Here is a 13,459-nt window from a genome sequence, read left to right as displayed (position 1 = left end):
ACTGATGTTTTGCTTGTAAGAACACATTGAAATAACACTATTCTTCACTTTCCAGGTGTTCGCACGTGTCTCCTGCTAAGTAAGAGAGGTGTTCGGAACATCTGGAATGTGAAGAATAGTGTTCTTTCAATGTGTTCTGCACGTAAATGGTCCTGTATTCACTGTTTTTAATGTTTTAATTCTATTCTTCACATTGCAGGTGTGCGCGCGTGTCTCCCGATAGGTTCGGAGATAAGCGCGCACAGCTGCAAAGTGAAGAATAGAATGAAAACATTAAAAACAGTGAATACAGGACCATTTAAGTAGAGAACACATTGAAAGAACACTATTCTTCACATTCCAGATGTTCCGAACATCTCCTAACTTAGCGGGGGGCCCTGGGCGCAAAATCTGGTGGAGGCCCCCACTGAGTGTAGCATACATACACATCCTCCTGCTTCCTTTCCACTATCCCAGCAGTAACACAGGTACATACAACCACCTCGCCCCCAGTAACACAGCTACATACAGCCGCCTCGCCCCCAGTAACACAGCTACATACAGCCGCCTCATCCTCAGTAACACAGCTACATACAGCCGCCTCATCCCCAGTAACACAGCTACATACAGCCACCTTGCCCCCAGTAACACAGCTACATACAGCCACCTCACCCCCAGTAACACAGCTACATACAGCCGCCTCACCCCCAGTAACACAGCTACATACAGCTGCCTCGTCCCCAGTAACACAGCTACATACAGCCGCCTCACCCCCAGAAATACAGCTACATACAGCCGCCAACCCACCAGTAACACAGCTACATTCAGCCGCCTCGGCCCCAGTGACACAGCTACATACAGCCGCCTCATCCCCAGTAACACAGCTACATACAGCCGCCTCACCCCCAGTAACACAGCTACATACAGCCGCCTCACCCCCAGTAACACAGCTACATACAGCCGCCTCACCCCCAGTAACACAGCTACATACAGCCGCCTCGCCCCCAGTAACAAAGCTACATACAGCCTCCTCATCCCCAGTAACACCGCTACATACAGCCACTTCGCCCCCAGTAACACAGCTACATACAGCCGCCTCATCACCAGTAACACAGCTACATACAGCTGCCTCGCCCCCAGTAACACATCTACATACAGCCCCCTCCACCTCAGTAACACAGCTACATACAGCCACCTCGCCCTCAGTAACACAGCTATATACAGCCGCCTCGCCCCCAGTAACACAGCTTCATACAGCCGCCTCGCCCCCAGTAACACAGCTACATACATACATACTTCACCCCTACCAGATATACAGTCCCATGTAACATACACCTCAGCGGCGGATGAGCGAGTGGGATTGCTTGTTCGGGTGGGCCGGCAGGGGGAGGGGGTGGCTCGGCCATGCATGGCGGGGGATGGGCGGACTGGGAGGCGGTCATCTGTGCTGGAGGGGGCGGGCAGAGGCGGTGTCACCTGTGTCGGAAGATGGGTGGCTCCACCATGCAGCGTAATGGGCGTACAGGGAGGTGGTCACCTGTGCCGGAGGGGGGCGGCTCGGTCGTGCAGGGGGACGAATGGGGAGGTGATCACCTGTGCCGGGTGGCTCAGGAGGGGGCGCGGGAGGCGCAAAAGGTGCGATCTGGTGGGGGAGCCCCGGGAGCCCCGCCTGTAATCCGGCCTTGGTGCACAAGATGGATCATATGAGGAATTAGGGTTGCCCTGATACCAGAATTTTGTGTGCGATACGATACTCAGAAAAGTATTGCGATACGATACTTTCAAGAAAAGAAAAAAGTATTATCTAAATGTTTAGGGTGCGGTCAGATGGGGCATTTAAATTGCGGTTTGAAATGCAATGCAAAAGTCTGGGGGCAGCTCAGTCTGATCACATTTTTATTTCCTTTGATACACATGCGATCAGTAACGGTCACCAGTGATTTAATTTAAACAAAAAGCGGATGTCCAAAGAGGATAGGATTAAATACAATCACTTTATTAATTCATCAAGGTAAGAAGGGATAAAAACATTTTAACCCCTTAAGGACGCAGCCTGTTTGCACGTTAAGGCTCGCTACTTTTTTTTTAAATTTGACCAGTGTCTCTTCCTGTTGTAATAACTTTTCAACGCTTTAAGATATCTCTGTGATTTTGAAATTTGAAAAAAATGACTATTTTCAAAGTTTCAAATGTTATACTTTTTAGACAAAAAGTGATACCACAAATTTTTTTTGATAGAAACCTTTTGCCATTGGTCTTCTTTTTATATCCATTATTTGTTTTACGTTTCCATTTTTTTTATGGATGTGAGAAGGTTTGAAGTTTTAGTAGCAACTTCTCAGATTTTCTTGAAATTTGAAAAATGCTAACTTTTTGGTGATCATTTCAGTTTGGAAGTGCCCTATAAAGGCTTATGTACTATATACCCCCACAAGTAACATGTCGAGTCATTTCAGGAGACACACAACATCTATCCAACGTTTGAGGGGTTCATTCCCCTGCGGGGACTGCTCCATCTGAAGATGCATAACGACTACTAAAAATACCTTTATCCATCCTAATAATCAGTCCTCTTTCACCTCTCTTCTATCACAAGGGTGGTAATTGACCTCTCAAAAGTTAACACACTGTCTACTGTGACTGCTCATTTTTTACAGAAACACCGAGGACTGAACCACAACCTTCGGGTATGTGGTGTAGAGAAAATCCATTGGAACCCAAAGGGAGGGAACCGTACGAAGGAACTCCTTAAATCAGAGTCCAAATGGATCTACCATCTTGACTCGCTCTCCCCTATGGGCTTAAATGAAGATCTATTGTATACAGGTTTTTAGAAGTATTAAGTTGGTTAGACTCAATGGGGGTCATTTACTAAGGGTCCGATTCGCGTTTTCCCGAAGTGTTACCCGAATATTTCCAGCAGCGCCACCTGGTGGACGGCGGAGGAACTACCTTAATAAATCCCGGCCGGACCCGAATCCAGCGCAGAGAACGCGCCGCTGGATCGCGAATGGATCGGATAAGTAAATCTGTCCCAATGTCTTCCTTCTAAAGGGATTTATTCCAATGCCGTTCAACACTTAGGGCACTTTGCATTATATGGGATGCCTCAACTGCAGGGGACTTCTCTGGGGTCCCCTGTAGCCCCACGTCTGGCAAATATATTTATCCTTGACTTCACTGGTTGTCTGACAAGAGCGAATAGACAGAGAGATGAATATTAACAAATTGGTGGGGAAAAATTAAGAAATTAAGGAGCGGAGGATCCATGGGGCTAATTTACATATTTAATAACCTTCTTTTATCAGTAGTATGGAGGCACAAGAGCTAGCTGAAATGGGTACATCGTCTGGGTAACGAGGCAACGAGCATGCATTATAGGATATACTGCCACTGATAAAGTGGTGGCAGATGTATTTATCATATAAACCTAAATATGTCCCTATACTTAGAGACCCCCAAAAATGTGTCTTTAATAATAAATAATAATAATTCTTTATTTATATAGCGCACACAGATTACGCAGCGCTGCACAAGCATGTCAAATTGGTCTTTAGGAAAGGCAAATCCCTAGCCATTTACTTGGGTAGAGCAATTATTAAAAAGAGGAAATTACCTAAACAAACTTTTCTTCAGACAAAATGAGTTGATACATTTCCCTGTTTATCATATCAGAGCTGTAGTTCTCTTATTAACCTCTTGCCGCTGAAGCCACTGTGCTCTTTCATCAGACTGTTCACATCTTTGGGGTCTAAAACAGTTTGCACTGGTATTTAAGAAGTGTGTTTGCTGGGTATGCGGTACACGCAATCCTTTTTTGGCGCAGCTGTGCTGGCTTTCATGCGACACAAATCAGGGGGCGTATAGTCAGACGGTCTGAGCGATTTAGACTGAGAGCGGGTTTTACCTTTCAAATTGTGTCGCAAGTCCTAGCACTTAGATGCACCACTAAAAAGATGGTGAACTCTGTCGGACCTGAGTAAGGAAACCACACATTCATGATATCAGGCACATTATCCTAGTGAATCGCCGCACTGTGCATTATAGTTGGACAATGCACTTTATGTGAACTCTGGTAATTGAGTAAGTAAATGTGCCCCATTGTTCTTTATGTTGTTTAATATCTTTTGTGTTAAGTTGTGCAAAAAAAATGGAAATATGATGAAAATTTTGAAAACAATGGAAACGTTCCGAAAGGATCTCATTTCAGATTTTATCAACGTGTAGAATGTGCATTTGGACCTCACAGGTGTTCAAAAATTTGGGTCAAAACTTGGAAAAAGACACAAGGAATTAGTCTGCTATGTACTCCTCCTTAGTGTAGTAGTGAATTCCAACACAAGTCCCATGGGGTCCATACTTTAGAAAATTGTTTGTTTTGATTATTTATCGATGCCGTCAGTGATTCCATGCTCCTCACCTCACGAATTCGCGTCAGCAATGCTGCCCTAGTGGGCGGCACCGGTCTCTTCCAGTATTGCGCTATTAGACATCTAGCTACTGTGAGTATATGTAAACTCAGCTTCATCAGGCCCTTGGGTAGAGGTTGCGGGGTTTATTAAGCAGGTAAAATAATGGGTCTAAGGGAACCATAATCGTTAGTAGGCCTGTGAGTAAATCTCTCACTGACTCCCAGAATGGCTGTATACTGGAACATGACCAAAAGATATGGTGAAGAGTGCCCCCTGGCTCCTTACAACGCCAGCATACATCTAGTATGGTAGGGAATAGTTGGTGCAATTGGGCTGGTGTATGGTACCAATGATATAGTAATTTATATTGATTTTCCCTATATGTGGTACATACAGAGGTTTTGGAGGCATATTGCCATATACGGCTCCATGTCTCCTGTGTAATCGGGCGACCTATAATGCGTTCCCACTTGGCCATATACGCATGTTGAACAGGATGTAGCAGGATGAGGTAAATTTCAGATATGAGCCCTGACGTGTGCGTGTAGGTCTTACACATATATTCAAATGATGTGGGTTTGGACACTGTGTCCAAGTTGCCCAGAGCTTGCAATAAATGTCTAATCTGTAAGTAGTGGTATAGGGAGGATTGTGGAATATCAAATTTTTCCTGCAGTACATGAAAGGGCAAAACTGTTTGGGACACGTGATCTACAATGTCCGCATATCTGAACAAACATTTAGAGTGCCAGGGCTTTACAGCCGTTCCTGTTAGTGCGTGTGGGAGATATGGCGTATTTAGAAACGACTGCATAGGAGAGCGTGGGGACATTAACATGAATTTAGAACTGCATTTGCGCCATATATTCAATGTGAGCGCTATAGGGCCCAGCAATGGGCCAGCAGGAACCGGGGCTCCTGGTGTCCATAAATAAGAATTAGGATGGTACGGGGCCAACCACAATTTTTCAATCTCCATCCAGCTGGAGTAAGCCCATAAAGTTGACCAGGCAGGTATGCGGTGGAGATGTGCAGCCCAATAATACTTAATGAGGTCAGGAACCGATAGGCCCCCTCTAGATTTATGAGCAAACAGAACTGATCTTGTGTCTTTTATGGGCCCACACGAAATGAAGGAAGGAGTTCTGTAGTGAGCCTAAAGCTCGATGGGGGATAGGGACCGGTAGTGTCTCAAACAAATATATTAGTTTCGGGAGTATTGTCATTTTAACCACCGCTATCCTCCCAAACAATGAAATTGGCATGGTAGTCCATTTATCCATCAGGGACCTAATTTCACGGAACAAACTCGGAAAATTTTGGTCATATAATGTGTCATATGATATAGTTAATTGGACCCCTAAATATTTGATGGCTTGCGAGTTCCACCGATACTTAAAGTTCACTTTCAGTAGATCCATAAATGGGGCGGGCATATTGATCGGGAGTGCCTCCATTTTAGAGGCATTCACCTTATATCCTGACAGAAGACCAAATTGATTTAAACGAGCGTGTAAGTTAGGGAGAGATACTAACGGTTGCGTGAGGGTGAGAAGAACATCATCCGCATATAAGGAGAGATTGTATTCCCTGTCTCGAACGCATACCCCATGGATACTAGTGTCCTGACGGATTATAGAGGCCAATGGTTCTATGCAAGCACAAAAAGGAGGGGGGACAATGAATACCCCTGTCGGGTGCCATTACCTATCTTTATGTGGCTGGAGGAGGCATGCAGAAGTTTTACCTCCACTGTTGGAGTTGCATAAAGATTCTTAATTGCACTCATAAACGGTCCCCTTATGCCTAGCGTTCTCAACCTATAAAACATAAACGACCAGTTTAGCTAATCAAAGGCTTTTTCTGCGTCCAGGCTAAGGATAAGTGCCTGCTCGTCTGCCTTGTTCAGTGCATCTATCAGATCAATTGTGCGCCTCGTGTTATCTCCCCCTTGTCGGCACAGGACAAAGCCTACTTGGTCCTTATGTATCATATGGGGGAGCAATGGAAGGAGCCTGTTAGCTAAAATTTTTGTATAGATTTTTAGATCCGCATTGAGAAGGGCAATCGGTCTATAATTTGCACATTCTGTGGCGTCTTTCCTGGGTATCGGAATTAGGGTAATAAAGGAATGGGTAAGACATTCGGCATGTCTTTCACCACCTCCTCTATCTCTTCCAACGAAATTGGTTCTCCTTGGGGCTCCACGGCAGCCTGGGACAGTTTTGGAAGGAAGCAAGAATCCAGAAATTCATCTAGGACCCTTTCTCTCTCTTCCACTGAGGTGGGCAGAGTATCGGGTGAGGAGTATAATTTGGCGTAATATGCCTGGAATTGGTGTGCTATGGCTCTGGGGTCGTGTAGTAGGGTCCCCTTTGCATCCCGAATTTCCCGGAGCTGCCTCGCCAGGAGGGTGTGGGATTTGTTGCCTTTCTCATAGTAACGTTGTTTTGAATATGTTAACATCTTCTCTACCTGCTTAAGTTTGATCTCCCTCAACGATTACCTAAGTTTACCAACGATTACCTTATGACTGCCTTATGGGCCTCCCATAAAAGTGATTGGGTGGGAACTGTATCAGTGTTTAATTGAAAGTATTCCCTTAGAGAAGCTGACAACTCCTCCTTAACCCGGGGCACCTTCAAAAGGGCTTCATTTAGCCTCCAGTGGCAATTGCGCACTAGGGAGTAATCAACCCTCAGGTATAAGGTCACGGGGGCGTGGTCAGACCAAGTGATGGAGCCCACCTCCGCATCTTGAAGCATGCGTAACATTTGGGTATCACCAATAAAATAATCTACCCGGCTGTGGGTGCCATGAGAATTTGAGTAAAATGTGTAGGCTTTTTCCCCAGGGTTGCACACGCGCCATAGATCGTATAGGGAAAACCTCCTGACGATCTTTCGAAAAGCTATTGCCAAATTATTCTGGGAGGCCCCCTTTACTGCCAGCCTGTCCATGGTCCCTGAAAAAATTAGATTAAAATCTCCTCCCAGCTTGTTTACTACACTGGTGAGAAAGCGTATCTGTGAGGAGTTAGGTACATATACATTACAGAGGCGTATTGGGTTACCATTTAAGGTGCCCTGCAGAATTAAATAGCGACCCTCTGGGTCCGATGTAACAGAGGAGATTTGAAGTGGGCAAGTGTTAGCAATCAGTATTGCCACACCAGCCTTTTTACTCTAGTGTGAGGCTAGGTAAGCAGTGGGATAGAGGTGACGTGCGAAGGTGAAAGAGCCCCTGGAGTCTAAATGTGTCTCCTGCAAGAAAACTATATCTGCTCTGCTAGCCTTGATTTCCTGCAAGGTCAGCCTACGCTTACCGGGGGAGTTCAAGCCCTTGACATTCAAAGACAGAATTTTAACCATAATGAAAGGTAAAAACTAGATTTGCTCACGTTCAAAGAGATTCAACTGCTCACGTCCAGTAGAGGATGGGTCTGGGCGCTACCCGCCCCAGTGGGTTGCTGTTTTTACCGTTATGAGGGGTCTTTCTGCAATGTAGAATATAAAAAAGAGATGGGGGGAGGGAATGGGTGGGTAAGAAGACAAGGGTAGACACAGACAATCAATAACCTCACTTGTAAAACCCTTAGTATGAACCAAGAAGAGAGAGCAGTACGTCTCTTTCTTCTGGTTAGGACTTAAACCGCCTACTTGCCGTCCCTCCATACAGGTAGGGGGGGGACCAACAGGCGATCAAGAGTCTTCCTTATATGGTTGGGAAGGCTGCTTGGCAGTCCCGTGAGAAAATTGGGAATTGCGTGGCCGAAACACCTCCACAAGGTGCCAGCTAAGCAATATCTACTGGTAGCTGCTACGTAACAAAGAGAAGAGAGAGAGGAAAAAAAAAGTGAACTTGACCAATACAACTATAATACCTTCCCCCCGGTGTTATAGTGCAATAACTTGATATAACATCATTCAGGCATTATTGTCTCCCAAATAAAGACTATGCTGTAAAGTCCCAAAAACTGAAAAAGGATATATGTACGGGGTGGCTTTCTCTATCACGGAGGTGAGATTCTAGAGGATCCTCTGGATCGTTGTCTCCTTCTCTTCTTCTGGACTGTCTGCCACTCTGACGTCGACCTTGGTGCTTGGCATCTCAGCTCCCAGTCCTGAATAGGCAGTATTTGAAGGTCCCAGGTGTCACAGAATGGGGCAACGTCTTCAAAGGAGTGCAGTGTTGCTGTTCGCCCTTCTTTTGAGGCTACCAAAGCAAATGGGAATCCCCATCTGCAGGGGATGTCGTATTGTTGCAGAATGTCCAGTAGAGGGCGTAGCTGCCTTCTCTTTTGCAGTGTCAGCCATGATAAGTCCTGGAATAACTAAATCTTAGCGCCATGAAAATCATAGTCCCTGTGTTTCCTAGCTAGGAACATAATACGTTCTCTCTTGGTGCGGAATTACCAGATTTTGGCCTGAGGGCTCTGTGAGCTCTATCAAATTTAATGTTTGGTGCAGGGTCTCTCAAGATCATGGAGAATAGTGTAGTCAGCGTACCCTTTACGTCCTCTCTTCCTTTGGCCTCCGAGACCCCATGAACCCTAATATTATTTCTCCTGCCCCTGTTGTCTAAATCTTCCATGTATCTGGTAACGTCTCGCAAGACTTCCATTTGAGACCGTACTGTGGATTGTAGCTGTGCCATGTCATCTCTTGAGTCCTCTGCAGCTGTTTCGAGAACTTCCACCCTTTTCGCCACCACATGAAGATCACCTTTCATCTCTGCTATTTCAGCCTTAAGAGCATCTTTCACCTCTGAGATGAGCACTTTGAAGTCCTTTTTAGTAGGTAAATTTTGAAGAATCATCTGCAGAGAAGCGATGTCAGTATTTATGTTAGGGGCAGCCCCTTGAGATTCCCCATGTGATTCAGGAGATGAGGCCCATGTAGGTGATGGTGCTTGGTATCTGGTGAATGTGGGCGTCAACCCTATATCCTCCTCTGGTAAATGAGGTGATTGCAATTGCGGGCTGTGTGAGTTGGCTGCTCCCTGCTTCGCTGATAAGCGTTGTGGTTTTGGGGAGTGCTGTGTTGCTGAGCCCTTATCCTTTGCCACATCAGCTTTTGCCACCGAGCTATAGCTCCTCTCCATCAGCCGTAACGTTACGGGGAGTGCCTGTTGGTCTCCCAGCGGGAATTTATGTTTGCTGGAGCTTGTTGCCTGGTCTTTCCCGGCAACCTGCCTCACTGCCGGGGCTTCAGGCAGGTGTCGGGCCACGGACTCACCCCTCTGCTGCTTAGCAGTTCCAGAGCTCGGGCCAGCACGTCCTGCTGCTGCTGTAGGAGACATGTCGGAGCTGCGTGTCTGCGCCGCTGCTCCTCCAGAACTGCCTTCCTCACAAGATGGGGGGTGCGCTTCAGCGCGAGGCAAGGCCCATTGCTTCAGTGGGCGCAGGTATCGCTCCAGCGAGCCTCCCAGTGGTTACTCCTGCGCCGGTAGGTCACGGTGCCCTTTCCGGGGGAGCTTTTTGGGTGTGGGTGTTAGCGTGTACAATGAGTATTTTGACTCCACAGGGGTTCAAAATTTTGGGCTGAAATTTGGGAAAAAATGTATATTTTTTCTTCAAAAATAAAAAATTTTCCCCAATTTTTGGGGGTCCACAAGGGGCAAAAGGAAATTTGCACCACAAAAATTGCTCAACAATTTCTCCTGAACATGGAGATAGACTGCCGTCAGACACACAGTAGGACTTGGGAGAGAAGAAGTGGTGGTATGTACCAGGGTAGATGGGTATAAGGAGGTGGTAACCAGGGTAAACATACTTCAGGTGAATGCTTCAGGTGAATGCTAAATTCTGAAGCACTCTTTTATACAGATGCCATATTTTTCAGCACCAGTGACATATTGATAAGTTGTGTCCTTCGTTTTTCCCATTTTGTAACAGACTTTGCATCCTTTACAGTACGCTTGGAAATGAAGGACTTGATGTGTGGAATGCTGGTATAAAAGTTATCCCCATAGAGGTGTTAACCCTTATCCAGGATTCGGTGCACCAGATCCCACACAAGCTTTCCAGTAACTCCTAGGACAGGGGGACATTCTTGTGTGTTTTTTCCGTCATAAACCCTGTGGTAGTCTCGCACAACTTGTACATTTTAATTCTATACCTTGCCCTCTTGCTGGGCAGCTACTGGTGTATTCTTAGTCTTCTTTTAAAATGTACAAGTGACTCATCTACACAAATGAATTTTGTGTAGGCCTCAACAAACTTGACTCGCCAAAGCATCAGTCAACACTGTGTGGTTAATTGGAGTGTTGTAGAAAATATCAGATAATACCCATATATAGCAAAAGACCCCAGAACTTCATTATTTCTACCGCATCTACAGGGGTCCACCTAGCAAATGATGATAGGTTTTATGCCAAAAACTGTTGGGCATACAAATTTGTTTGTGCCACCACTGAAAATACTTTGAAAAAGTCAATTTCTGTGAGGCCTTCTGTCTCAATATGAATTCCTGGAATTTGAGGGTCATAATCATCAGGGGGTGAGATCCATGCAGGGTCACTTGGGGTCTGGGAAACATCCTCAACCATTGGCCTGAGGCACCTTCAGGAGGAAGAGGAGAAGGATGAGAAATAGACAAATGAAGAACCCTTCCTTTCTGAATCGGTGTCCGAGGAAAGGAATGCATACAGGGCCGGTTCTAGACAAAGTGGGGCCCTGGGCAAAACAAAAAGTGGGGCCCCAAAATAAAACTATTTTATGACTAGTCACAGTCAGCAAGCGGCTCCTTTAGTATGTTAAAACAAACTGTAATATACTGAGAATTTTATAGGAGATAGATAAATGATAGGGAGATTTATGGGTAGCATGGTGGCTCTGTGATTAGCACTACAGCCTTGCAGCGCTGGTCAACATCTGCAAAGATTTTGTATGTTCTATCTGTGTCTGCGTGGGTTTCCTCCCACACTCCAAAAATTACTGGTAGGTTGATTAGACTGAGGCCCATTGGGGAGAGGGACCGATATTTTCTGAAAGCAGACACTTGCCCCATTTTCAAAATTGCATCAAAGATTTTATAGACATAGGCGCCTTCATGCAATTTTGATTCAAATTGAAATATTTTATTAAAAATACTTAAAATTTGACTTTGATGGCAAAAAATTTGATCAAAACAGAAAATGTTTACCTTCACATCTCCTAAATGTAATACATGGACATTTGTAGAGTTCACAAATGTGCCCTATTGATATGTTTACATAAATAAATCCACATAATATCACAAACTGTAATAACTAGATATCTGCTTTTCAGCTAGACATTTTTAGACAGTCACAACCTGCAAAATATAGCAATAAAACAGAATAAAAAGTAAAGGTGTCATAAAACCTATATAATTTTCAAAATTTCCTCTAAAATATGTACAAATCCAGAATACTTATATAAAGAAAATCTACTTTCCTAAAACAGTAAGATGTGAGGAGAGCATACATACCCCACACCAATATACTGTATTCACCAAAATATGTAGCAAATGGAACTGCAGAAAATTCACACAGATGTATCATTGTCTGTTCCTTAGACAATGGTAACCCAAATAAATAACTACACATCCATAAACCTCTCTAATGAGATAATAAAAGTCACTTTTAGATGTGCGCCATTGTATTAGCTGCACAATAACAAAACGCTCCGCGCTTCATAAGAACGAGAGTGAGAACATCATAACATAGGTGTAAATAATGGGGGATGATGGGAAATAAAAACTTTATTCCAGGACACGTGTGTGCTTTTGGTGTTACATATAACTTTATGGACATGTTCTGGTCACGGTGTAGTCACATTAGGCGAAGAGGATTGAATGTTCATCGTATCAGTCAATTTTCCCAACAAAAAAAAACTATCACAAAATAAAAGGGAATAAGAGAGAAAGGGCCACATTTATCACTTTTGTGCGCCTAAGTGTAGTAGTTGCGCCTAAATTCTGGCGCACTGTTTTCCAGAATTATCACAGGCTACAACCATCTGTGATAAGTTAATTTCCTGCCTCTTATTAATCACTTTACTTTAACACAGTTTAGGCGCAATTTTGGCACTCACATGTGATCCTGCTACAAGCTCCTCTCTGCTTCTCCCACATCCCAGCATGAAGATAACACCCACAGCAGCACCCAGGTGTGTGACACCCAGCACCCAGTGACCTCCTCAGCAGGGGCTTCTCCTGGAGGGGATCCCCCAGTGCCGATCTTCTGCTGCACCCCTGTAATTCTGCACAGTATCCCCCTCAGACACACTGGTGATACTGTGCAGAATTACATGGGGGACACTTGTCAGTACTATGTGCAACATTCTGTAACGTTCTCTTCTCTCTTGCTTTGAGCTCAGGATTCTGCAGAATGTTTTGTAAATAGAAGGTGATGAACTGTAAATAGAGTCTGCAGCTCCTGTCTGCAGAGCATCTTATGTCTGTATTATATGCTCTAGTGCAGTGATGGCGAACCTTTTGGAGACCGAGTGCCCAAACTACAACTAAAATCCACTTATTTACCATGAAGTACCAACATGGCATTTTAAGAATTAACTTATTGCTACCTGTTATTCCACATCTTTCAATTGTATCACCCCCCCCTGAGGCAACCAATACAGTTGAAAGAAGGAGAGCAAATTCAGACTCTTGTCTGAATCATCATCTCTCCAGGGTCTCTCTGTATAGGAAGAATGGTGGGACCAGCAGGAGGATCTCCAAAGACAAAACAGTTCTGTCAACACCTTCTCACTTTTCCAGCAGTTTCAAACAGCCAATGAATTGTCGCTTTAAAATAGCGCTGAGAGCAGCATCTCCTAAGTTGACTGGGACTTAGTGGATTTGGTCCTATTTGGTAAACTCTGTCCTGGGGTGATGGTCTGAGTGCCCACAGAAATGGCTCCGAGTGCCACCTCTGGCACCCGTGCCACAGGTTTGCCATCACTGCTCTAGTGTCTGGCTGAGCTCTGCTGCTAGAAATGAGCTGTTCTGCAAAGGGGCTCAGTGCTTTCTTCTCAGTTAACGCCACCTTCGGGCTGGAGTGTTTTTGCGCCCGTTTTTGCGCCTAAATGAAAAGTGGCAAGTGAT

The 13,459-nt window shown here is 44.9% G+C and overlaps 1 protein-coding gene and 1 long non-coding RNA gene across 8 annotated transcripts in view; one reads left to right on the top strand and one right to left on the bottom strand.

Moving 5' to 3' along the window:
• Positions 1 to 13,459, top strand: part of RASIP1 (Ras interacting protein 1) — a 600,616-nt gene that overhangs the window by 445,948 nt on the left and 141,209 nt on the right. The window lies entirely within an intron of this gene.
• LOC140064067 (uncharacterized) overlaps positions 1 to 13,459 on the bottom strand; it is a 109,301-nt gene that overhangs the window by 17,862 nt on the left and 77,980 nt on the right. The window contains exon 1 of one of the 3 annotated variants that reach the window (XR_011847689.1): positions 7,792 to 7,883. The exons of the other annotated variants lie outside the window; for them this stretch is intronic. This is a non-coding gene — a long non-coding RNA (uncharacterized lncRNA). Of the gene's footprint in view, positions 1 to 7,791; positions 7,884 to 13,459 lie in introns of those variants that run through there. 3 annotated transcript variants of the gene reach the window in all.

The sequence above is a fragment of the Engystomops pustulosus genome, chromosome 6, assembly GCF_040894005.1.
Source record: "Engystomops pustulosus chromosome 6, aEngPut4.maternal, whole genome shotgun sequence".
NCBI lineage: Eukaryota > Metazoa > Chordata > Amphibia > Anura > Leptodactylidae > Engystomops > Engystomops pustulosus.
This window is presented reverse-complemented; position numbering and strand designations above follow the sequence as displayed.